The following is a 27,982-nucleotide window of genomic DNA, read 5'->3' as shown; positions in this document are numbered from 1 at the left end:
TCAAGAGAGTTTGGCGGAAAAAAAAGGTAAAAAAAATACCCGCGTCCATTGTTGATATGCATGCAAAGTTTCGCCAATAGAGAGAAAAAAAAATCGTATTCTATTTTTGTACAATTTCTGCTAACAAAATTTGAAACAATTCTTCCTAAAAACTCTTTAATGAGACAAATTGCAGCACTTTGGACTGTGTCTTTTCAAATTATATCTCATTTGAATTTTAAATAAGATAAAAATTTCTTTCCAAACAAACTTAAGCAAAATTTTCATATTGTGTGTGTGTGTCCGTGTAAAGAAGTTTCAGTTTTATTTTTACTTGCCACATAAAATTTGATTAAATGTAAAATTTTTGTATTAGAATATAAAACTTGCAAATATATATTATAGATACATATTACTTGCAAATACAGTATATAAGATTGCAAAATATATTTCTTCATTTAGAAAGAACAATCACAAATTAATGGAGTAAAACCAATTAATCAAATAAAAAAAATCAATCAAGCCAAATTAAATGAAATCAGATTAAATAGAGCAACAGATTGTTAATTTTCAATGATAAAATCGAGTTAGCATGCTAGATGTTGTCTATTTAGCTCTCAATCTTGTTAACAAATCGTTAAAGCAAGCGTAAAGGGAAGTAAGTCTTCTGAGACGATGGGTGCAGTCGAGCGAGCGCGGTCGAATCGAATCCACTAGCATCCGGCCGTTCTCTCACAAATTTCCACCCATCCCTCTTTTTAATTCGATTTCCATCCCATATTACTAACTTCCGTCTTATCCAGCGATAGATCTGGGAAAACTCTGGATGGCAGAGGCACGAAAAAGACGAGCAGGCTGAATTAATCCGATAACTCTCCGATCGTCGCGCATTACAGTTCGATTTTGCGATCTCTCTTGGCGCGTCAGAGTTCTTTCCCAGAACTCGATAAGCACCAATGCGGAAAAGTAAATGTCTGACTAACCCGCTTACGTTTTTCGAAAAACTAACAAGTTTCATCCGTCAGAATTATGCACTGCTTTTTGTAACTCAACGTGTACTTCATTTTATAAAGCAAAGTAATTTGCTTTTATTTCCAAAAATTTTATTCTTTATACAACAAATTAATTTGTGAAACTCAGATTGTTGTTCCGGGGAATGTACACAATCTCAGTACAGCGTTAAAATAGTTTTTTTCACGTAGAAAATTTGTACAACTTTTCAAAATTGGACGATGTTATGACGATGTAGTAATGAGTTCATTTACAGAATTAAAAAAGATGAGTTGTACACATAAATGAGTTGGCAACACATAAAACTTTGTCTTTTGAACTTCATTTATTCAAAACCACTGTCTAGTGGTTTTATTCATTTTCGCGTAATTTGCAATTGTTTTGCATATTCCAGCGGAAAAAGGAATATTTTAAATATGACATCATCTCTGCATGTATATTCGCGCTTAAATATTGTAATTACATATTTATGTAATGTCCAGCGTTTATCGAAAACGTCTATCCAATCCTTCAATTCATTGACAGCTAATCAAAATAGAAAACCTATCGCAAGCATGAGTGAACGCGTGAAGAACCACGAAAGCTCGCTAATTGCAGCGATGCAAATGCAGAGAACTCGACAACATGCTCGCGCACAATGCGCGCGCTGAGCCGATTTATTAGGCTCGATCAATACTGGCAAAGAGAATTTTTGAAAAAAGCTGAATTTTCGACTGCGAATCTCGCGTGCCCGCTCTTTGCGCGTAGCAGAAAATAAGGTCGGTCGGTTCCGTAGCTCCATTTGCGTGAGTGCTATTTAATTCAATTATTATCTCGTGTTATGAAGTACGTTCGCTAATTGAGCAATTTAAGGACCCTCGGCAAGTACGTGATATAATCCAATTTACTAATCCTACATACTGCATATCCTACAGACACAAACTATGCGACGTGAATAAAAATCTAAATAACATATATATATCAGAAGCACAAATTAAAAAATAAGATTTAGATGAAAAATTCGAGCTTTTGTATTCAAACTGTTTAAATAGTTCGAAGCAAAAAAATAAATTTTGTGTTCAAACATTTCGGATAATTCAAACAGTTTGAATGTGAGTAACAATCGATTTGTAATGTCAATTTGTAATGTCTGAAAATTCCAGCAAGTTTAGACAGTAAAAAAAATTGGAATAAAAATAGTATGCAATACAGATAGAACGTGGACAACTTTTTGTTCTTGCCTAACTTTATGAAAATGTCAATATCACGTCGTCAATATTGACGTTTTTCATATTGCACATTTATCGATAAAACTTGTTTGTAAAATATTGAAAAAAGCTTTGGCTGTGAGATTATTTTAATAAATGCGTTTGTGAAGTCAGAACTTTCAACTTAATGAAATTATACCAGTCAATTTTGGTTTATCAGTGCGCAAATAACAAGCAGCTTCGTATCTTGATAATCTCTCGTGCAATTTTGTCAACAATCTGACTCCGCTGTAATTAGTGTAATCACAGTAATGTACAGTGTAACTATTTTCGTCTGGCACGAAATCAACACATTTCAAAAACTCTTGAAAATTAAACATTTATATTAAATACTTTAATCACTTTTTTAATGAATATAATTTTTCGCGAATTTTAATTTTAATTAAATTATTCTATTCATAACTACGCTATTAAAGATTACCTATTCAAATGTTATGAGTTAAATAGAACTTTACTTTCAGCTCATTCCAAGTAAAATTAATTCAAAAGTTAAGAAGTTAATTTATAAATAAAAAATTAATAAATTAAATATTTATATAAATTATTTAAAAAAAATATATTTAAAGTCGTGGCTGTGTAAATTTAAGTTTGAAATAAAATACAAATTTGGACCACTCCGTACATAAATCTGCAGATAAACTTTGAATTTTTTTAACGAACATAACAAAAAATTTTTTTCTATTACAAAAGCGTTTGACGAGAGATTCAATTCGTATCATAAATCACGATTGCTCACGGATACAAGTAGATATATATGAACGATGCGATACTTTCCACAGATTATACTCCACACGCGATTGATGCTCGTGCACGTTCGGGCAAGCCACGAATTTCTGCTTGTGTACCGAACATTCGATCGTCCATCCGCAAACAAGACGTATATCGTGCCTGTGTTAACACTCGAAATGGCGCTTCTTGTTAACTATATCATCACGAAGACGGAAGCATGCAAATCCTAAATGCATGGCAGTTTCCGGAGAATTTCAACGGAGTGTAATATCTTCAAATTTACATTAATAGGTAAACTTTTACGTGACGTAATTCTTATATTCCAAATTGAAAAGCTGTCAATGTTTAATTTTAATCACAGTTATCTTCTGCATTCAGTTAAAATTCAATTTCAATTTGTTTTTAATTCCAAATTTCTATTTAATTTATTTTTCAGAATTTTTTTAAAATAACGTGCACAGAATTATCGAAATTAAAACTGAGCTTCTAATTCGGGATTGATGTATTTCAATTACCGAAATGGAACTCTGTCTTTATCGATCGTATAGTGTGATACCGCCAACGGTCTTTGCTGTCTTCCCTTCAATCACCATTCCTAACTTCTTCCACTATACGAACGATGCTATTCATCTACCAGTATTGTCACAGTTTGAGGAATTAGGATGAAAATAGTGGTCCATTAGTAAAATAGCAACCGTAAAGGAGAATACGTTGAGGTGAACACGAGAAGAAATAAACCGTTGATTTGATGTCTGACATAAATGCGTTGTTTCTACTGCGAGAATGTAGCTCTCAACACGCAAACATAAGTTTGAAATTTTTGGTTATTTTTAATGCTGTTATTTAGGGTATCCGGGTAAACAGGTATTATCCGATTACTCGGGTTTTCAAAATATAATAATACACGTATTGCATTGTAATTGCATTGCTAATATAAAATTACCGCATGCAATACATGTATGTAGTTATTATATTTCGAATACCTAAGATAATTGGGTACCCGGACAATATATGCAAGTTTTTAAAATATATAGTGCTGTCAATTTGCTATCCGTCTGCCTGGGTAGCAAACTGACAGCACTATATATTTTAAAAACTTGCGTACAATTATTCAATACAGTTGAATGCAACTTGCAATTAGTTATTCAAATAACCTAAATTGGAAATTTGGAATTACTTTGAAAATTTGCATTAATATATTTTGCATTGTCGACAACATCTAAAATTCCGATTTTAACAACAACAAAATCAGAACGCCGCTCGTTTTTGCCGAAAAATTCACCGCGAAAAATCGTTCGTTGCTGTGTGCGTTTCTGCCCACTTTTGCGAACCGGGAACACATAGGGCGGACCGATGCTGATTCCATTTTGCGGCTTTCGAACGCAGTACACTAAAACGCAGTTATGCCAATCTCTGCGGCACCGATCTGGCGTAAAAAATAGCTGTCGATACTTGTTGATGGCCCGTTAAAGGGGAGATGGTATTCGTGATTTGCAAACTCAGCATTCGGACGTACTGTAGCGGGATGCATATTTTTCGTCGCGCGCTCGCGTTAATGCTTATTCGTTGCACACGGTAAAGCCCATTTTCCAGCTAAATCTCGCGTATTCACTGTACCGAGCATCCCAGTGGATCCCATAAATGTTGGACGAATCGTAAATAGTGTTACAGCAGAAGGAGATATCTTTCTGCAGCGCGCACTGCTTGCTCACGTTTCATTGCTCGATCTTTTCTATTGGATTTTCTTTCAGCTTGGGACTCAGAAGTTAACGATTGTCATAAATAAAAAAGAACGGCGCAATAGAAAAGCTATTATATCGATTCATTAAGTGAAAAACAATACGAATCGTATATTCTGGTGTGTACTCGTGATGCGTCATTGTAAACGCGTTCGAAAGTGCAGCTATGGCGCATTGCATTGTCAAACGTATAAATACAAATTGTGTCGATAAAACAAACCAGTCGATGACAAATTGATTATATCACGGCTTTAGTTTCAATAAAATTCTATGTATTAATGAGCGGATTATGTAACAGATTATGTATAATTATATGGACTATTTGGGGAGAAGATAATTGCGGATATTAATTTAATAATCTGAAATATAACATTCAGATAAATTTGAATTCAGCAAACACCAATAACGTCATAATTTGTGTAATGACATATTATTGCAATGCAAGACAAGATATATAAGCTTTTGTATGCAATATATATATATATATATATATATATATATATATATATATATAAAATAATTAGTAATTTAATTTTAAAATTATGATTTTATTTTATGTTATATATATTTTTTTGTTACAATGTAAAAGATAATATATATTAAAACTTTTACACTAAAACAATATACATAACGTAAAATAAAATTATGATCTCAAAGTTAAATTATTAATTACTCTAAATTACTGGTTTTTTTCAACATTTATTAATGTTTTAATAAATTGATATTGTCTGCTTGGTAATTAAATTATTCACTTTTTCATTAGATTCACTCAACATAATTACAGTTGTTTTTGTTCTTACATCCGCCTGCCAGTTCAAAAAGTCTTTTTCGCGCTTTCAACGATGAGGAAAAATAGAAGCAAATTAAATCTCTTGCGCGCAAATGTTCCATGTCTCGTGCTGTAATTTTTGCACTGTCGTGTGAATGTAAAAGTCTTTTATTACATAATAGAACGTAAATATATTGTGTTTTAGGTTTTACGTATGTTATAACAATTTTCTCAAACCTTCTTTTTTATATAAATCACCGACATAGCAAAAAAAATACATGCAAATGTAGAAAGTTAGACACAAAGTATAATATAATAAAGTATCATACGGCGTGCGATAAATTATACATAATTTAGTAATAAAATAAGGTTTTTAGTATTACTTTAATTAAAATAAATTAAATCCTATCTAAGGTGTAATATAATATTATATTAATGTTTGCAACTATTGCGTATGCAATTTTCCGGAAGCTACATAGTTTCGAAAGCACGTTTAAGCTCTGGCATGTACACGAAACTTCTATCGATCCATTTGGCAACAGTCTGCTCGATTTGTCGATTAATTTAGTACTTCGAGAACAGACTGTGCTTTGACCGTAAAGAGCTAGCTTGATTCGACCAAAGGGTTAATCCGAATATCTGAAATCCGTAATTGAGATCGAATGAATGAGCAAGAAGAAGCATTATCCTTGTAGTGGATGTAGAATTATGGTTTGCAAAATAAATTCCTGTATTAAATCTTTTTTCATAGGTCTTAAAAACACGAGCGTAAGTAAATAATTCTATAATTATTTTAATAGAATTCGGCATTTATTTCACGTGTATTTAAGAGAACAATCACCAATAGTCGTATTTCAGCTGTTTTGCTGACAATAGTAAAGTTTTCTTGCCGAGTTTCTTGCTGAAAGAAAACGCAATGAAAGATAAACATTTCATTAACAGAAGTCATAAAAGAAAAGTTTGTCTTTGATGTTTATACCTTATACAATCCCATAATTAATTAAAACTTCTTTAATAAAGCTCGTCCCCCCATTTATAACGGCTCGGTAAACGAGAAAGCAACACGATCAAGTTCTTAGCAACGGTGGTAATTAAAACGCTTTCATATCGAGTCTCGATCGGCGAACGGCGAACGTAAGAAAAATATAATCGCCGTTCCGCAAAACGTTATTAATTCGGTCAGAATCTTTTGCCGTGCTACGAACCGGTGTGTCGTTACAGCGGGGATTCTCATTCAAAAATGTTATACATTTACTGTAATGTACGCCTTATTTCCTATCCTTTCAAGAATAAATTACACAGAAGTAATCTGTTCAAACGTATTCCACATCCTTTCAAGGAAAATTGCACGAGAGATAATTTTCCGTTTGCCGCTTCTTTTATATTAAAACACGTATGATGTTGGGTGCGCGAATTGAGATATTTCACGCGAATACGTAAATTTCGATCTAATCTGAAGGAAACACGACAAATGGAATTATTCAGGATGCATTAGGAGCGACCGATGTTAAATGCATCGGCCATGCAAGAGTGGTCGGCGAGCCGTCGTTACGGTGCGCCGCGAGCGCGCTTTCGGCCTCTCGATTCCGCGTCCGAAAGGGTTAATAGCGAATTGCGCCCATTGTCCGGCTACTCTGCTTAATGGCGAAAGACGACACCCGTCGAGGAATGATATCGCGCGAGACAATACGGGGATTGAATTATGACCGTAACTGAAAGAGCTTTTGTCTCCCCCCCCCTCCCCCTCGCCGGCCCCGCGGACTCAGGGCCCCATCGGGTCAGACATGGTGTCAGAGCCTAAATCTTTTGTTGAGTCGGTTAATTATTACTTCCGTCGCGATAGCGCCGCCGCTGCGAAAGTAACTGCGATATACAGCAACGCAGTCTGCATAATTCTTCTCGGAAGCGGAACGGGCGCACGTCCGGTTTTGCCCGCCCTCGAAGCGTCTCGAGACAGCCTCGTAGATTTTCATGATTTATTCCGCTTTTACGCGTTAACGATCATAAATTATCGAATATTTATGTTCATTTTTTACCTCCCTCTTTACTTCTCCCTTTTCTTTTCAGAACTACCGTCGTCCCTTTCATTCGTCGAGTTCTTCGACAAATTTCGAATCAATCTTTTTTTGTATCGATAATTCTGTCCGAGTGAATTTATTCTCATGCAGTAAAAATATTTTTGCCTCAAGTAAAGAATTAGAATAAGATGTTCTTGCATTTATTTGCATTTTGAGGGATTCAGCTCTTTACCTTTAATGCTGCATTCATTGAATTTCCTCGATATTTTCGCAGCATTCAATATGCACGGGAAGGAAAAGAAACGCATATCATGCTCCACATTCTGTTCCAGGTCGCAGCACGCCAGTACGATTCGATGTCGAAGAGCTCATCGCCGCGGGTACCAGCGAGGCAAAATGGCGAAGGGACGTTATTCTCCCGGTGGATTAATTTCGAGGCAGGCAGCGCTTCAGCTCGACGATTCTCGCCTAATTGTCGCGATCCCCAGTCACGAGGGCGTCAGAATCCCCGATGAAGGCGAAGGGGGATGGTGGACTGAATCGGGGGCATCCACACATCGCCTGGTATACTATACTGGGTGAACAAAATAGAGCGTTACAAATTTTTATTTCAAAAAATATCGTTTCTAGACAAAAATCGTTTTTAACAAAAGCTGCAGAATTTTAAAGAGAGCATAAGATGATGTTTTAAAAATGTTTATAAATGACGGGTATTTTTTATACCAGAATACAAACATTTCTAGAACATCTTACGACCCCCTTAAGATTCTGCCTGAGTTTTGTTTAAAACATTTTTCTCCAGCAATAATATATTCTGAAATAAAAGTTCGCAATGCTTTATTTTCTTCACTCTGTATAGACGTCATGCATCCGAGCGTTAATTTCTTCACCGCCTCTTTCTGTCTTTCATTTGACTCAACATAATTTTTTTCCGTCGACTATTTCAGAAGCCTCGGGTATATTAATCCACATTAAACTGCAATCACAATATCGTCGCGCATCGATCGGGTTTACGATTGCATGCTCCATCTCGTGCCGCGCATCTCCTGCCGTTGATTTCGATTTTGTTCAAGCACCTACTCATAGCCCGCTGTTATCGCTAACTTGTTGCGTGCGACGAACATCTGTGAATGCCATTCGAACTGATTTTGCACGATTTTATCATTATTATCGCTAATTAATGTCTCGTTAAATTCTGAACGCTTCTTCAAAACGCCCTGTGTACAATTATCCAGATGCATCTGTCCGTAATATGCGATCAAACATTAATCATTTCGACAGTATATTTATTTAAAACATTTTACACATGGTATATTTGCAGAGCAAACTGTTGCCACGTAAAACAGTTTAAATATTATTCCGCGCACGGCATCTGTGTATGCAAAAATATATCCAGCTTTTAAAATTCTCTCTTGCATAGTGCATTTTTTTTTTTTGTTAGAATGTATTTCAGAGATATTATTCGAAAGAAAACTCAAACAACGAGTCCGGCAGATACTTAACAGATCTTTCGGGACATCAAAAAGTCTTTTAAAAATTTTTATGATCCTTCACGACATTTCTAAGATGTTTTTATTTGAGTCGTTGTTTGCGTTACTTGCGTCTGTTGTAATTCTCGATTGTAAATCTGAGAAGCGGCTAATGAACAATAGCCGAGGATAAGTTACGTGAACAACACAGCTATTTACTGCTATACACTTTTTATGTGGCACATCTGCTTGATATCTAGGTAATAAAATGCAAAGTACAGTTATCCACTACATTGATTCACGTAATAAAAAAGATCTAATTAGCCTGCTTCGAAGAGCATCATTAGACATGCTGTATAGCGCTCACGTTCAACTCCGGTATTTCTTTCGTAATTGCTACGATTCTGTAACTGCCGCGACCATTGAAATCCATAGGGACCAAAAAGGGACTGAATGTTCAGAGTAAGTTAAAGCATCTTGAGAGACGTTCACATTGATACCTAACATTGTGAACTCGGGCACACGAGAGCGAATTTCTCGAGGGCTTTATGTCTTCGGCCTGGCGGCGCCGGTTAACCAATGCTTTTGCGATATTAAACTCCTCTCTTCATAACTCGAAGGTAGATCGATCAGGAAATACAAGTGAAATAAAAAGTGCACTTCTAAACATCTACGAATCTATCAACTGTTGATTGAATCGATTGAAACTTGTATACATACAAAACATTACGGAAGTTACATACCTATACATATATGCTTACGGTAAAAATGTATTATTTGATAACTTGAGACAACTTTATTTCCAAATTTTTAATTTGTCACATTAAGTAGATAAATAAATGTATCTAAAATCACATCTTTTTCATCTGGTGAATATAAATATTTTAACAAGTTTAGAATATACTTTAAATTTTTGTAAAAAACATCAAAATCTATAAAATTTTTTTATTAAAGAAAGCCTTAAAAAATTGATGTGATATTGATATTCTTTGATTTCAAGAAAAATTTGTTCAAACTTCATATTCAAGAAAATATTTTTAATTATATCAAGTATGACACGTATTGTATACACATGCCATTTTTTATCAAAGCTGAAAGTTGAAACATTCTCCCAAAGTCAATCTACTTTTTATCTTTACGCTGTAGAATCTACTATAGAAAATACCTATTTAATAATCTGCACAAAGTCTTTTGTGGTTTGCTATTTTTTCAAAATGATTAAATGCGTTGCTTATTTTGTTTTGTGAATTATATTACACTGCGCACATTTCACGTTTATAAGAAAAAGTTTAATCAAAAACTTAATTATTGAATCTTATTTAATATTTTTACATTTTTATATTTATATAAGCGAGAAGCAGTACGCAAGTTCCAAGTTTAATTGCGATGTCAATAGTAATTTTCCGAAAAATAAATTTCTATTCCAGTTAGATTGCATTAACATAGCTTATTCCTATCGCACGCCCTTAATCAATTTCAATTCGACACGCACAAGTCAATTTGCACTTTGAATAATTCTCTAAATGTTCACTCGAGTATTGTGAATGAGTTTTCGCGCGTAGTCATTTCTTCAGCGCGCGCTGCAGCTTCATATCAAACAGAGAGAGAGAGAGAAAGAGAGAAAGAGAGAAAGACTACCTTTCCACTCGATGGAGCAAAGATTTAGGTGAAGCGAAGCTGAAACCGCCGGTGTTGAAGATCTTTAAAAGCTTGCACTCACTCAGAAGTTCCGTAAAAAAAGCGCGCGGTGGGAAACTGCCACGGAAAGGACCAAGAGAACCCGCTGATTTTATTCGTCCTACGAACTTTGTCTGAATTTATCTAGCATCCATTAAGCTTGACTTGAAAGACCGTCCTTGTGACTTCCGAGAGCGGACAGAAATGCAGTATCGTGCAGGATTATCCATTTACCGTGCGCAATCCAAGACTGTTTGACGTCCGCGCGAGAGATAAACATTATATCGAGTAATGTTCTTTCGAATATATTATATTTGAACGAGTGATATGTGTGTGTGTGTGTATGTGCGTGCGCAAGAAATGAGTGATATATTTAATTATTCTGAAAAGATAGCAGAGTACGAAAAAACTCATATAGATTGTTTAATATTTTACATTTTAAAGATAAAAATTGATTTCGACAGAATGCAATTTTCATCTTTAATTCAGACATAGTTGTTGGCTTTTTTGTATGAAAAATCGTGTTCAATATTTTCGGACTGAATTTATAAATCGAGTTGTTAACAATATATCGCATGTTATACATCGCTATGAATTTTGTTTATATTCAAAAATATTACAAATGTAAATTTCTAAAAGAAGAACGAGAAGTAAAAAATACACACAAAAAAAAAACGGAATAACGAGCTTGTTATTACAACTTTTCTGGGATCTAAAAAACTTCCATGCAACTGTTTCCGGATTAATCAAAGAAATAGCGTACGCGATGTGCACCATTGCTATCCTGACTATAATTATTTTATCCCAGTGTTGTACTAGATCAAATAAGACATGCGATAAACTGTCTTTCTATTGTTGAAGATTACAGTTAAGACTCGAAACACATAAACAGACTTCCATTATCTACAGTACAGAACAGCAATCGCAGTCGTGTCACGCGGAAGTTTCTAAGCCCCCAATCGAGCTCGACCTCGGGTCACATGAAGTCGAGTAGCGGCAAATGATACCGGATCGGCTGTGCCCTCCGTGTGGGAATTCGCGAATGACCATGCATTTGGAGAATTAATCTTCGAAGTCTTGTCAGACGGGAAGGTTTTACCCATTTCTTTTTCTTTCGCGGCAACCCCATTTTCAATCCCCTCTTTACATCGTCGTTCGTTCCGCTCGATGAGATTCGATCGCGCCCGTAACAAAAACTCGACCATGATACCTCTGCCATTACGTTGCACTTGTATGCGACGACACCCCGGGAAATTGGTTGTTGCGACTCCAGTTTGACCCGAACTCCCCATGTTTCCGCGATAGGATGACATCGCTCGGCCCGTTCAGATCGATAATCTATTATCACGTTTAATAGCGTACACAATATGCAATACACGGTAAAATAAACGTAACGCGATACAGAATAACTTCAATCCGAAACCAAAGTTTAATAGGGAAATGTATTATAATCACACAGAAAGCATAACTTAAAGAAGAATCCGATTATTCAGCGAAAATAGATTTTCATATTATAATTCGAGTAACTTTAGACCAGACGTTGCCGTCTTTAGTTTGTAGATTAATATGTTTATGCGCAATTTTCAAAGAAAAAGAACCATCTTGGAGCTTAAAGATTATCTTCATAATATAGGTATGCGTTTTCATAAAGTGCAAATGTTATCTTCGGGATATAAGAGTTAAATGGCGCAATATCGCTTTAGAAAATGCGATATTTCTTTTGCAATGTAAAACAGTTTTCTTTGCAGGTTTTTTTCTGTACACTACAAGTTAATGGTGTATGTTACCATTAAGTTTATACGCAAAATTAAGTTTTCTATTTATTTATTTATACTATGACATTTACCGCTGCTGAGACGCAAAAAGATTAAACTATAGTAAAAAAAGAATTATTTTAATGCTATATAGAGATGGGCGTATATTTTCCCTCGTCCCACACATTACACGCGCGTTAAAAATTATGGTTTTTTCCTTTTAGTCTCTTTACGTACTAATACCAAAGATAATTGTTAAACGCTGTTATTTAACTAATGAAGCTGCTGTATAAAGTAGAAAAAGAGACGCTCGATATATTGCCCGATAAACAAGATAATGCAAGCATTTTGTGACATTCAGTAATTGGTGAGCGTTAACTTTGAAAATAATTCCGCTCTCGTTTGAATGCGTGGCGCGTATTAAACAACAGATTTGTTCAACAACGCGCGAGATTGCGTGTGCCGCTGCTACAGCAGCGGCTGTTTGTTTTGTTTCACAGTACGACATTTCGCGCGCCGTTTGCCAGCAAAAGTCTGCTCTGCGATTTACGGAACAAATATGCCGGAATATTTATCAAAATACACGACAATTTTTAAATATGTTATCACGGCGCGGGGATTGTGCGGTTTTGTGGACGTACCGAAAACATTTGTACACTATTCTAAGCGATTACTCTCTTTATCCTCCCTCTGTCTCTTCTTTTCCCGTTTTCTCTTTCTCTCTTTCTCATAAATACACGTGATTATTGTTCGATTAATGTAATTACGTTTTGCATTTTGCAAAGCGGTTTGATGAAATCTGTTCAAAGCTAACACACCCTTCATTTGTGAATTTCACAAATGGATGAACGGGAGCATTGGAACAACAATCCAATAAAATTCGAATGTTAATCGTAAGGTATTAAACTGTTGAGTAAAATTTTTAGATATTAGACTCGAAAGCTTTGTACATTTTTTAATAAAAAATATGTAATTTTGTGCGTTTTTATACAAATTAAATAAAAATGTTAATTGTGAAATACTCAGATCAAAAAGACTTTAGAATCACACACATATACACGCACACGTTAAAAATTCAAAACATTAAATATTCTGTGTATAATTTTAAATCACCAGCAGCTCGAATGTCTTTAGCAAGTTACATTAACATTTAAACACATAGTATTTTCTTAATAGATTTTTTGTTAAAAAGAACAATTAAAAATTAAGAACGGAATCTCTAATTAAGTTTAAGACGAGACGTATTACAAATGCCGTCAAGGAGACAATGTTATCCTACCAGCACCTGCATTTTCCAGAATATGCTATAACGTCGAGAGTATGCGACGTCGTCCTAGCTGCCAATATCCTGAAAATTCGATAATTCCCTTCCATTTTCGGCGACTCCTGCGCCAATGGCTTACGTGTGTATGTTCGCACGAAGCCGATGCTCGCATGTGAACCGATACCGCCGAGGCTTAACCACAGGTTACAAACCGTAATCGTTCCCCGCTGCACAGAGCTCGTTCCGTCTCATTAATGAAATGTACGACCGAATTCGACGATCGGGAACGCGGATAGCTCTTTGGCGTGGCGATTTGCTCTCTACTTGTAATCGAACGTATCCTTTGCCTTATTATATTGCAAACTTCCCTAATTTATATCGAATAAGATCGACGAACTAATGACGGATAGTAGACACAAAATATTTTATAATTAAACTAAATCGAAAAGCAAATCCTTTGACAGTTAAGAATTGATTTTTCTTAACGATAATATTTTTATGTCATTAAGATAATCTCACCTTAATATAGAATTGTCGAATTAAATCATGGAAACTAGTAGTCAAAACAGAAGTTAACGCAAACGGCAGTTATGTATATCTTGGTAGTGAAAGTGTGGCAAAACAGCACATTGTTTTCGTTTCTGTTTCAGCAACATGCTTTTGCACGATTTAATGCTTTCAGCAACGAATATATACATTCGCGAAAGATTCATATGTGTACCTCTATAACAATCCGCGAACAAGCTTGGATTTATATGGACCCAGGAGACAATGGTGGTGTGGCGCATTTCCACCCTCAATATTGTCACCGGAAAAACGAAATCCCGGTAATATACCCGTACGCTGGTGGACACTGCATATCTCCGTTTCCTCCAGCCGGTCCATTAACGAGTATGTTTCCGGTTATACTATCCCAAAATACTGGCACATTGATATCCCAAATCGCGATCATATATTGACTTAAACCCAGTCGTTAACAATTTACAATAATGATTACTGAATTGCACAAACGTTCACTCAAAATTGACAACATTTTTAATAGAAGAATACGCTAGTATTAAATGTCAAATGTACATAACTTTTATCTTTTAAATATGTATCGCTTTGTAGATAGTATTTTTGTTGAAAATTTAATCAAAAATATATAAAAATTATTCGCAAATTAATAATTACTAATTGTTAACCACAATTGATATTAGAATTATTGAATTAAAACCTATTTTAAATAATCTATAATTTACGACAAAATTTGAGATAGAAATTTATTTACAATTTCACGGCGACACTAAGCGTCTTACTTCTGGTTAAAAACTTTTCGGACCGTGCACATCGTGTCTAAATATTCATGCATCATGATTCAGAACTATGTTTAATAGTTTGGCATCTCTAAGCACTTGACGTGTATGAAAAGTCAAATATTAAACTAATATGTTGTTTATAATCTGTACAACAAGTAAATTTATCGATAAAATTATAGATTCTTTTTACCAACAATCATGATATACAAATATCTAAATATTATTGACGCTTATTGTAACAGAAAACATTCCAATTTTTTCAATGTTTTCTGACACACCATGAAAATCACAAATAGAATTTTATCTCGAATTCTGTTGCGAATTAAAAATGGATAGATTTCAAGTGGACTCAAACTAAGAATTCCTAGCGTCAATCTATTGATTTTATAAATTTCTTTGAGATAAAAATCACCGATAAAGTTTGTTGCGAATTATTCGAAGGTAAATTATTGAAGAAAGCTTCAAATTGTTTTCATTGTAATTGTGTTCTTAAGTATCGCCATTATCCTTCCATAGTAATTTGCGATGCATAAGCCGATTGGCGCGCGATGTGACATCCACGGCATCTAACTAAAATCGATTGCAATAGCACCGTGCTCGCAGTGCATCGTTTCATTAACCCGATATCACGAGTCAGGACTCGTGAATAAAAAGGATCGGCCGGCCGTTAGAAACCCCGGCGCCGCTCCGCGCGTGTAATGGTAATTTATGGCACCAACTAATTGCCCTTACCTCCCCTCGTGAACATCTCCCATCCCCGAGGCAATATTTTCAATGGCTAAGTCTGGCGCGAGCTAGGCGTCGTCGCGCGTTTTTCGCATGTGCGAGATGCGCTCAACCCGCCTTTCCTCGCCGCGACAAGCACCGACCTTCCCTGCCAGCCAGAAATGAATCACTAGCGGCGGTGACGGAAATTTATTCGGTAGTACACATAGACCGACCGGATGGCAGCATCCGTAGGAAACACGGATCCTTGCGGTGATTCCGTTCTGCACTGATAAACTCAACTTAACGTGCTCGCGACGAAACGCGAATTAGTAAAATAAAGTTGAAAAATGCGGATCTAATTAAAGTAAGTAATTATCGTGTGGATGTAAGGTCTTTAAAAATGTAAATATATTGTGCTTCGGATTTTTCGACAATCGTTCTCCTTCGCTTTTACAAACTGTCTCAAGTCCGTTATCAGTCGTATGTTTTAACAATCTTCTCGAACTTTCTTTTTTACATAAGCCATCGAGCGAAAGACTGCCTAAAATTGCTGACATTTAGTCAATTTTTCTGTTTAAATCTATAATTATCAATAGTTAAAGACTTTCTGTTTCAGAAAAAAAAAAAACGTTATTTATTTACAATTAACTTTTATTCCCTAGTCACTTTCAAGCTGTTCACCTAAACAAAATTTTCATTTAATTATGAGAAAGATGAAATTTTAAATGAAAATAGATTGTCATTATATCTCTGTGCGTGAAGCATGGGTATAAATCTTTGGTTTACTCCGGTATACAACAGTGGTATGTAGTGAGGAGCGAAACCACAAACCGGCTCGGTCGCATATATCATTCAAATATGACGCTGGTCGTAAATGTGTTGATCCTCTCTGACCGCATTTATAAAGTTTAATAATTACGTTTCCATTCGATTATTCTTTATGACTATGAAACTCGAAGAATAATTCATGCGATAAGTAAGCTGATGATAGATGTAGCGAGAATTATGTCACTCACTAAGCTCGAAAGGATTAAACGCGCTAAGATTGCCCCTCATGATATACATAGTATTACAATGGAACCATTTATGATCATAATCTAGCGGTTTGTATACAGCAATCCCATGCTTAAGACCTGCTATCTATATCTATTAACAAAGTATCCAGTGTGTCTTGCAAATATCATTTGTGTGAATTTAGCAGCATTTTATTTAAATATAGATTTTTTTCGATTCTTTACCGAAAAGGTAAAAAAAAAGAAAATAATTGTTTCACTACTATTTTTTACTACTTTCGCGATCAGAATAAGAATCAATGCACTTGGCGTTAATGGTTTCGCAAGTTTATTCACGTATTATTGAAAGAACATCAAATCTGTGTTTAAAAAATGATTCTTTTCAAATTATAACATATCTATATTTTTATCAATTTTATCCAAAAAGCTCCTGTGTCAAAATAATGGCTAACTACTTTTATTGAAAAAGTCATTGTGAATGGATTTAACGATAAACCAACAAACCGAAGCCGGGCTGTAAAAGAGGTTCATTGAGTGCACCAAATGCGTAGGAACGGTTTCATCGAATCTTACGGTACGCTTTTCGCGCGGAGACATCGGCCAATAATTCACCGTATTCATTGTACCTTATCGGCTGGCACGGTTCCCGTAAATGAATAGAGGCGAAAATACGTCCCAATGCCGCCTGTGAAACACGCGATAGAATAAAAATTCAATCGTTTTTCCATACTCGATGAACTCTGCGTTTGGTTAGTGCTTGCTCTGTACACAGAACCAAAGATTTGCTCGATAGCAAAATACATTTCTGCTTTTGTGTGACCGTGTAACCGCACTTTCCTCAATTGTGTTTATCCGTTATACTAATTTTTCTGTACATATAAGCAGCAAATATAATGAATTAGAAAAATACGCTAAAAGTGTAGAGAAACATTTATGCGTAAAATGTAGGTTATCAAAACATTTAATGCTAAAATTAAAGTCCCGTAAAAACAATGACGTTCAATTCTTTAATAATGACTTTTGCCAGCAAGTCTATAACTTCTCCGCGACTTGCTGCATATAAAATGTTATTTATTTTAAAACTCATTATAAATAATATTACTTCGAACTGGCTTGTGAAACATTGGTAAACGCGGAGGATAGAATATAGGCCACAGTGTAAAATAATTCATCGCGTCTTCTAAAATAACATCTTTTCTACTGTCGGACCACGTTCCTGAGCACGTGCGCGGATATTGACGTAATTAATAAGAAAAACCGTTTAACTGAGAGATAGCTTTTAATAGAATTGAAAAAGTACGGAACTCTCAATGAGAAGGAAAAATTGTACAAGATTCAAACGCGTCATTCTCGAGCAAAAGTCCGCGTTAAGCTTAAGATCCTTTATTTCTTGTCCTTTATGCGAGTAATATAGAAAATGAGTTTTTACACGATCTCACAAACCTTTCCGGATTATTGTAGCGTATACTGTATTCTCATAATGCTTTAGCACAGTAACGAAATACAAACTGCGTGCATTTCCAGCATTACTAAAATTTTTAAAAACCCACACACGTTTGTGTAATTAAAAATGATAATCACAAAAATGTGTTTGTTTCTTTTAACAATGCGGATTGATTTGCGAAACAATTAGCACCTAACGTTCTGTATCGATTTTCATTCTCATCGTAAATTTAGTGCGTACTAAATGCGTTGTGTTACGTTATATATAGGAGGTAACACGTTATAGGAAATACATGTGTATACACATACACACACACACACACACACGTATACGAGGTCTTCAGCTCATATTCCCATCCCGGATTTAATACCAAACATGGTTGTGCAGTTCTGCAGAATGTATAAACGAAGCTTTAGAATAGCTATATTTGGTGCTAAATGCGCGACAAGAGAAACACGAAGATTGTGCCCAGTCGAGTTTTCCCGGCCTCAATACGCTGTTCCGTGTGAAGGTGGTAAAGCCATCACGAATTTAGGTGAAAATTTTCGGCAAAAAGCGCCGGTTTATTTATAACACGATAGCAGAACGCGGCGGAGAAGGTGCATTGTTTAAGCACAGTCGATTAAGCACAGCCCGTCGTCGGATCATCCCTTAATGAATCGATTCAGTGGGCCACTGAACGTGGAAAGCTGCTGCGGATTTACAGCATTTATTGGGCGACCGCGCCAAATGGTAAAATCGGTCATCGTTATAATTATACAAAGGTATCGCGGTATAACGAGGTAATGTGATTCTTTCGTGTTAATTGCAGCGTGATAATTAATGGCCTTATTTGTGACACCCCTGTAATTAGCGTCACGTAGCGTCATGTCTCACGAGAAATCTCGCTTATGATCGAGGATGTAATCACTTTCAATAATAACTCATTATGTTTCGAAGTAGAAAAAAAAAGGAAAAAAAAAAAACAGAAAAAAATTGAGACCGTTTTGCTGCACAATAAAGATAGATAGTAGATTTCCAGTCTAGTTGATTCAGTCTCGTATGTCGTTATTTACCTTTTGATTATACTCATGGAATTTGCCGTAGAACATAAAACTCGGTCAACCATTTAACAGTCGCGCGACACGAAAAAAAATTGCAGGTGATAAAATATGCGAGTTTATAAAACGTCGTCGCGAAATTCTTGTGGACGATGTTACGCGCGCGTGACTATCGGTGAGATATGTAACTCCATGCAATGAAACCAATAATTAATATCGAAAAAAACTGTAACGCGCATTTTCGAAAAAGAATATGCTGCTCCCGTTTATTTCTGTGTACAAAAGTGTCTCGTGTAATTGCACGCGAGAGAATACGCTCTGTCATAACATGCATTTTATTTGATTGGCATGCTAATTACATTGTGTCACAATGTTGTGCTGGTAGTAAACCGTAATTTTAGGAGGTCTTTTCGTCTCCCCCTTTCCTTCTCTTCCCATCTTTGAGACATTAATAACAAAGATATATCGATTTTACGGTTCATAACAGGATAATGTAGTCATATATTTTTATGTTATTTAATATTTTATTAAATAAGTTTTTTTCCGCAAAAACCGTAAAAAAACATAACATCTGCAATATTCAATATAAATGTGTACCGTAAGTATTTCTTTTTTTATATTTTGATCATACAAATATCATGCTCAGATACGATCTTTATTTAAATTAAACTATATAACAAAAATTGTATCTTTAATAAATTGTAAAATAAGTCTTTAATAATTCTAAAATAATCAAATTATACTAAATTAGCTTTTTTTGACAAATTAAGAAACAGTAAATTATTATTTTGTAATATAACAAATTGATTCATATTTTTCAGATGTTAGATTACAAAATAAAAATTATTATGTTTTCTAATTTATACTAATTGAGTTAACTTATTGTTAGTATAATTTGTTAAAAGTGTTCATAAATTTATCACTATATACACGAAATCGTGATTAGCAGATTTATTTTTATCTCGCACGTCTGCACGGCGAACGTTTGCTCTCGATTTTATTTTTTTTATTTTTTTAAAATAGAAAATGTACTACTTTTGTATCGATAATATATGAATAAAAATGGTTAAAGATTCGTTTTTAATCAATACTTTAATTCATACTTTTGATCGTGGTTGATGTATTCAGAAACATCAACTCTAATTTCAGACTATTGATTAAAAACAAATCTTTAACAAGTTATATTCATATATTATCGATATAAAAGTAGTGCATTTTCTATTTTAAAAAAGAAGAAAAATAAAATCTAGAGCAAACGTTTGACGTGCAGACGTGCAAAATAAAAATAAATCTGCTAATCGCGATTTCGTGTGTATAGCGATGAATTTATATCATCGACCGAAACATATATTATCAGTATTTATTTAATCGGAGAAAATACTCCTAGACTATATTCCTAGAAAAACCACCATAAATCACACACGCGAGACATTCACGAGAAAAGAATTTTCTAGAGTCTGATAGATAAATATAATAGCCAGGTATCTTTTCGAGGAAATGCACAAGATCTTAATATTCTTTCACAATATCAAAAATTTGCTTTCAAAAAAACGAGAGTAAAGAATTAACTGTGCAAATAACTCATTTCACATAAGCGCAACCAGTTTAGTGTGCTTAATTGAACTTTTCTGAAATAAAAGATCTGCAATTATGAATATAGTTCAATAAATACGGTTCAATATAGTTTTGCAAAGAACTGAAAATGTTTAAGAAATATTTCATTCATAACTGTAATTATTTTAATTAAAAAAGTTAGTTTAAAACTTGTAATTTTGTTTTGAATTTTACTTGCTAAATGCGACAAATTTTTTGCACTAACGAAATATAACAAGAAGATAACAAGATATATAAACCCTCCGATCTCTCGCTTTATAATGCGCAAATGCTCGAAATGAGATCTGATTATACTTAAACACCAAGCTAATGCATCCCTAAACATCACGTCGGGACATTTCAATATTACGCTGTCATTTCCATGGACGTTAGGCAGGTTGAAAGGGTTAAGGTTACGCTTAACCCATGAACTATGAATTATGGTTGTCAGGCAACGAGGAAGGAATTCACTATCTGCCCGGTGAAATATGCGTATGGAGATGGAGACTGTGTTCACTAATTCATGCGGCAGCAACCGCCGCTCCATATTTTGCATTCCATGAAAATGTATTTGTCTATTTGGATACCGCCGTATATATAGATAGCTTTGAAACGTTTGCCATATTCACGCATGCACGCAACGGATAAGTACAGCATAAGCACGCGAGACCGTGCTTTGTACGTGTACATTTAGCTGAGATTTCGCGTATGGCGGCATTGGCTTTTCAACCAATCCCACCTGGCTTTATCGAGCTTCTGCTAGTCGACGGGTTGCACGGGTAAATTGATTATGCACACAAATCGCCATGAGACTTGTGTGATCGCCAAGCGTTTCTGAGAAGAAAATTCCCGTACTCTCGTCCGATATGTTACGAATGTTCGTCCATCTACTTTTTTGCTTTTTCCACGAGATAAGAGGTCATTGATTAATGGTTGGTGGTCAAAAAAGCCCACCGTAAAAGCAATTGCTACGAGCTACGTACAACGAAACGATCTAGATATTTTTCGAAAGCTTAACAAATGTGTTTATTGCGAAAATAGTATAAAAATCTGTTTGAAAATTCGTCTATAATTTCTCAAATTTTAATTTTACAGAATAACTCTTTATTACATAAATTAGAACCATAAAATTTGATATTAACTGCAACGAATATTTAACAAACGTATTCATTTGTGAGACATTGCATTGTAAAGACCACTTTAGAGGACTTGTAATTCGCGACAGAATTCAAGATAGAATTCTATTTATAATTTTATGTGCCGTGCATTACATTGTAATGGCCATTTTATACAATTTATAATTCACGATATAATTTGAGATAAAATTTTATTCATAATTTTGTATGTGATATAGTAAATAAAAATTGAAATATATATATATATATATATATATATATATATATATATATATATATATATTTAAATTTTATTCATAATTTTGTATGTGATATAGTAAATAAAAATTAAAATATATATATATATATATACATACGTATGTATAAAACATAATCAGTTATATAGATTTTATATGTGTATGTTCTGATTCTTCAAATATTTTGTATTATATGTGTAAATTATTAAATGTTATAATAAATGTTAATATTACTATATTTATATTAATAGTATATAAACAATAACATAAAATAGATGCTAATTACTAACTATTAAATATTGCCTACACATGTAATAAAAGAAAGAATGTAAATTGAAAATTATAATTTCCAAAGATTTATGTTTCAACATTTTTCTATCGTAAATTACAAATTATTTAAAGTGGACTTTATATTTCATTAAAAATGCAATAAAAACAAAAAGCAAAATAGCAATTTTATAAAAAAAATATGTGATGAATTATTATAATCCATGTTGAGAAAGTTTTAAATTGTTTATCCTTCACATTTATCCTTCTTCTCTTATAGAATTTTCATCGTAATTTTACTCGTTTTTTTTTCTTTTTTTACTTTAAAGATTTGTAATCATAATAAAAAGTAAAAATAAAAATCTATCATATTAATATTATTTCAAATTAAAATATAAACTCAGCATAAAACATTTTTTTAAAAATTATTTAATAAGAGGCATGCATGACTAATCTGAACGATATTTTACAATCAACCAATTAGCTTAAGTGTATTTTGTAAAGGAAAACACTTCCTATAATATATCATAATCGACTGTATCTCTATTAAAATCTCGAAGACTACCGAAATTGGCAAATTCATTAAAAAGTCGTTAAGCTTTCACACTTCGCTAATCGCGAAACTTAACTCAATGAATCGCAAATGCCTTATACTTTCTATGCCTTGTACTTTTATCGTTATTCTTGGCAATTAATCGACATTTTCAAAGGAATATTTCAAAAAATAAATTTCTAGTTCTATAAAATAATTAATTGTAAATGCGTAACTAGTTAAAATTAACATATAATCGAAATTTTAGGATAATTATTTCGCATATTAAAAAAAAAAACAGTTAACGCAAAACCAAGTAAAATGATTAAAGAATCATTTTGATAGAATTAATTATTTTAAAACGACAATACTTTATTCGAAAAACGTGGTCTTAGTGACGCTAATGGGACGTCGTGAAAAAAAAAAGATTAATCTTCATTCTGTACGTACATTATATACTACATCATTTTTCAATAATATTATATTATAATTTTCAGGCAATATGAATTTCCAAGTAATCTCTAGAAAATATCCTGATTGACGGTATTATGCAAAATAGGAAAAAGAAGGCTAAATTTAAAATTATCACCTAACTCAAGCAATCGATTAATAATAACCTTGCTGTAATAAGTTGAAAGTGCAGTTAACTTCAATGTGTTGGATTAAGTTAAGGTTAAGTGTTAATATATACAAGTAACAATTAATTAAAAATAATCTTCTTTAGATTGTTTCAGTAATGTTGTCTCTCAACACGACTATTTTCAGATTACATTAATGTAAATCCATATTAATGATCAGCACGGAACAGTTTTTTTCAATTTCATGATTTTGCCCGAAACTCGGCGCCGTCCGAATTGCTGTACGTAAAGCAAAAAGCGATATTCCGTTAGGCAAATCACCGCGGGAAACCTCTCACTCACTCACTCTCTCTCTCTCTCTCTCTCTCTCTCTCTCTCTCTCTCTCTTTCTCTCTCTCTCGATCTTGTTCGAGATCAATCTCTCTCTTGCATGCCAAATTAACATGTTCCACGGCGACTGAATTCCGGGCGCGAAAGAAAGACGCAAAATTAGCATAACGCGCGCAATACTTACCTCCATCGTGAAAGTTGTCCTCATCTCAACGATCCTCGATTTCTGTACTTAAGACGAACGGGCGCGTTGAAATTCCACCCTCTTAGAAGAATCCGTGCGAAGGAGGGAGCGAAACGGAATTTCTCCTGTACGACCTTGACTTCGAGTGAGAGATTAACTCTTGCGCGACGAGCGTGCGAACAAGAACGATCTTTCGCGGCCGTGTTTTCCGCGCGATGCGACGGTGGCGGCGACAAGCGTTCACGAAGCGCGAGACGAGTGTTCACGAGCACGATACGTTCGGCTTTTCCGCTTTTCTCGGTACGTGTCTGTATATTGCTAGGATGACGATGACACAGGTGGTTGCTCGCCGCGTATCGTCCGGCCTCGCGTGCGCAAGGAAGTGCGAACTATACGCGTTTAGAGCTGACACCGCGGGAAAAATTGTGCGACGGGAAGCGTATCTCGCGCTAACAGCGCGCGACGATTTCTCACTTACCGTTCGCTTAATGATAGCTCGATCGACTGGCCGGGGCGAGAGCCGTCGCGCGACTGAAACACCTCTCTCTGCTCTCTCGCAGCATCCCTATCCCGCCTGTCTGCCTGCCCCCGCGGTACATCCGCACCCTCTGCCGTCCCTCGATGCGAGACTCTCTTTCAGCCTCTTCCTACCCCTGTACCCATGGCAGCACCCACTCCTCCCCCTCCTTCTCCCCCTCCTCCTCCTCCTCCTCTTCCTCCTCTCACATCACTACCACCACCTCCTCCTCTTTTTGCTATCCCGCTTCTACCTTTTTTTAAGGCGCCAAACTATATCCTGCAATTTTAGCAGATTGCCTCCTTGCGATTACGAATTGTAAATTATTCTAACAATATCGGAATACGATACGATTCGTTTTCGTACGCGGCATTTTTGCCATCGATAATGATTATTACTAGTGTGAAACTGGACATCCGAGATATTACTTCAATATCGATGTCTCGAAACCAATATCGAATACAAAGTATCGGCGCATTTGAAACGTTGCATAAAATAATTGTTTGAAAATAGTCACTAAGCGCGATATTTCTAGAATAATTTGGAACCACTTTTGTATATAACGTGCAATATTATTTATATCAATTTTTAGTTATTTATTATTATAAAAAATTTGTTTTCCATTATTCTAAGGCAGCATAAATAAAGCGACATCAGATAAATCGATATCAGTTCTATTAACAATACTAGTTCGATTATCGATACGACAATTCTTTACGATAATACAATTCGATAATATGATCATTGCCATATTTAAATGTAAATTGCGAATGCTAATCTGTTTATTACATTATAAAGTAAGGAAAGATATAAAAGGAAATTAGATTTGAAGATGAATTGGGACAAGTTTGAAAACTCACACATCTCAAAGGAAGTATGATGATTAGATATAACACTCTAACTATTCCTCTGCGAGCGTGAGCAGAGTTAGGCCGGATTGCACCAACAGCGGGAATTAGTTCACAACCTGGCTTAACAATTCGCTATCTCTTTCTAGACTATGACCCTGCCTATGATATGGACGGAGAAGGAAAATTGGATTACGTTATCGGCATTGGTTCAACGAGGTTGGTTCAAGCAGCCCTTGCTAGAGAGTAGGTTGAAATGAGCGGAAGTAAGTTACGGGGTGACTTTTTAACTTAAAATAGGATTCATCTATTCTACAATCCCATTCATCTACCACTTCCATTGCAATCCCTCAATCTATCTGTCTAATTATGACTAAATTAATTCATCAATTAGTTTCATCAATTTATGCAAATTACACTTTTTTTTTAAAATAGATTTAAGTCTTTATCTGCGAATAACACCATTTTTTTATAGTAATAATGGAATTTAAAACTTGTGTTTTCTGTTGTAATTAATTCGTTCTCACCAGTGGTGCATTTCGCAGAAAAAATGAATTTTCTAATATTAATGACCAATTATTTGATAAAATAGTTTATGAGTAAAGTGATGCTTCTTAAACGTCTTTTTCTTTTCTCGAGAAAACCCAGGGAAACGCAAGTGCATTTTCTTGCACTCGCTTCGCGATGTCAATCCAGCTGCCGATTTCTATTCAACGTTACGATAAATTCATGCTTCTCACGGATCTGTCTGCAAATACCAATTCCGATACCCGATATCTTGCAAAAGGGTAACGATATAAAGTAAAAACAGCCTTACGAAAGTATAGATACTTTATACGTCTGGTATGTATTTCGCAAGATATAATTTTTCTAAAAACTTTTATTTATTTATGCATAAAATATGATATGCACGACGCAGCAGTTCTGATATATAATATATATTTTGCTATTATCTATATTACTTTTCCCTAATACTAATATACTGATAAAAAATTGTTGCATCTTGCGACTCTCGGAACGCTATCAAACTTTTCGCATGTGCCCAACAACATTTGGCCAACAAAGTATTTAGGTGTTCGCGCAAAACAAAAGAACTTTCCCGTCTTTGTACTTACCCGTACACCGTTCTATCTCGATCGTGTCAGGAGAGCGGCCGCGATCGATTCCGCAAACTGCGAATAATGCCGTCCTTTTTCTTGCATCGAGATGCATTGTTTGTATGCCATGACGTGCTCAACATAGTAGTATTCAGCATAGTTCGATACACTACTCTGGAATATGTAAATGTCAATACATTACTCTTCACAAATCATATCGTTGTGTTTTATCACATCTTTCAAATACAATGTTCAGTTCAGTTGAATGCACAATTTCAAACACAGTTCTTACAATTAATTATATAACTGTAATAATAACATACGTGTAAAATAATCAATGTAACGAAATGTAAATAGAATAATATAATACTTAAAAAATTATAAATGATCTAAAATATAACAATTTAAAAATTATAGTCAATTTCTACTTTTAAGAAACGGTATTCCAATATTTTAGAATTATTGCTCATTTTTGCTGAATTTTATTATTTTTAAGAGGTTATTTAAAGTGTAAAAAACAACTTTATCACATTCCGGTAAATGTGAATAATGCGATTTAATAAAGATTCGGGTTGTCCGCATCTTAGATTTTCCGAAAAAAGTTAGGAGCTAAAATTTTCTGGTCACACGTTCTCAGGTGCGCGTGCTTTGCACGTTACATGCTGCTATTGTATCAATGAACTATTTTGATAGTAGGACGGCGGGTGCGCAAGATATAAGGTAAAATTTGCTCCCACTAGGCGTATAGAATTTTAATTTTCAATATCGTGTGACCCCGTGCACTGTATCGGTTTTTCGTATAGACTGCACGTTCCAGAGCAGAGCTTTATCATAGTTTTTAGAGAAGATATTTATCTCGCCAACACAACGAGTCGACTTAATGTATTATATTTATGAAGACAGCGTTTCGTAATACGATGTATCCTATTTTTCTGAAGAAAGTTTCGACGAGACTTGAAAATCAAAGTGTTATTACGTACTTGTAAATCACCAACTTCATTTTTGTAGCAAAATAGCGAAGCGAGTGTACGCGACAGTCGCGTATCGAGGTCGTTAAATTTTCAAGCCGCTGCGATCTCGCAAAAATGCTCTCGAGCTTTTTGCGCAATTTGTCGCAGCTAGCTACTCAAGGAGACAGGAAGGATACGTAGAGGAGGGGTCACACACAATCGAGGAATCGAGATTCAACAACGTCGCGCCGCATGTGACATAATTTTCTTCGCGCCGGCGACAGGATCGAAAGACATTCATCTTACCGCCTGCCTGTGGGATGTCGTTACGTCATATCGCGCGGGAAGAACTTACCGCGATCAATAGGCACTTCTGTATACGGCGCCGGAAAATTAAGCCGGCCTCAAAGTTTTGCATTATGCGAAAGTTCTCTTATCGTTCGAACGATCGGCGGGGTCCTTTTGTGAAAATTCTATGACGAGGGGTGGACGGCGGAAGTGTTATTACGCTCTCTCGCTTCCTTCTTCTGCGCTGCCTAGATAAATATTCTAGTG

General features: G+C 34.9%; 1 protein-coding gene across 2 annotated transcripts in view; it reads right to left on the bottom strand.

Annotated features, from left to right (window-relative positions):
• Positions 1-24,703, bottom strand: part of LOC105679617 (monocarboxylate transporter 11-like) — a 95,431-nt gene extending 70,728 nt beyond the window's left edge. Inside the window, exon 1 of one of the 2 annotated variants that reach the window (XM_012379750.2) lies at positions 24,016-24,703. The gene's annotated coding sequence lies outside the window, so the exon portion shown is untranslated. The remainder of the gene's footprint in view (positions 1-24,015) is intronic. The other variant, XM_067355111.1, reaches the window with a different exon arrangement.
• Positions 24,704-27,982: the final 3,279 nt, after the last annotated feature.

This window comes from Linepithema humile, chromosome 5 (assembly GCF_040581485.1).
Source record: "Linepithema humile isolate Giens D197 chromosome 5, Lhum_UNIL_v1.0, whole genome shotgun sequence".
NCBI classification, from domain to species: domain Eukaryota; kingdom Metazoa; phylum Arthropoda; class Insecta; order Hymenoptera; family Formicidae; genus Linepithema; species Linepithema humile.
Note: the sequence above shows the minus strand (reverse complement) of the source record. Positions and strands in the feature narration are given on the sequence as shown.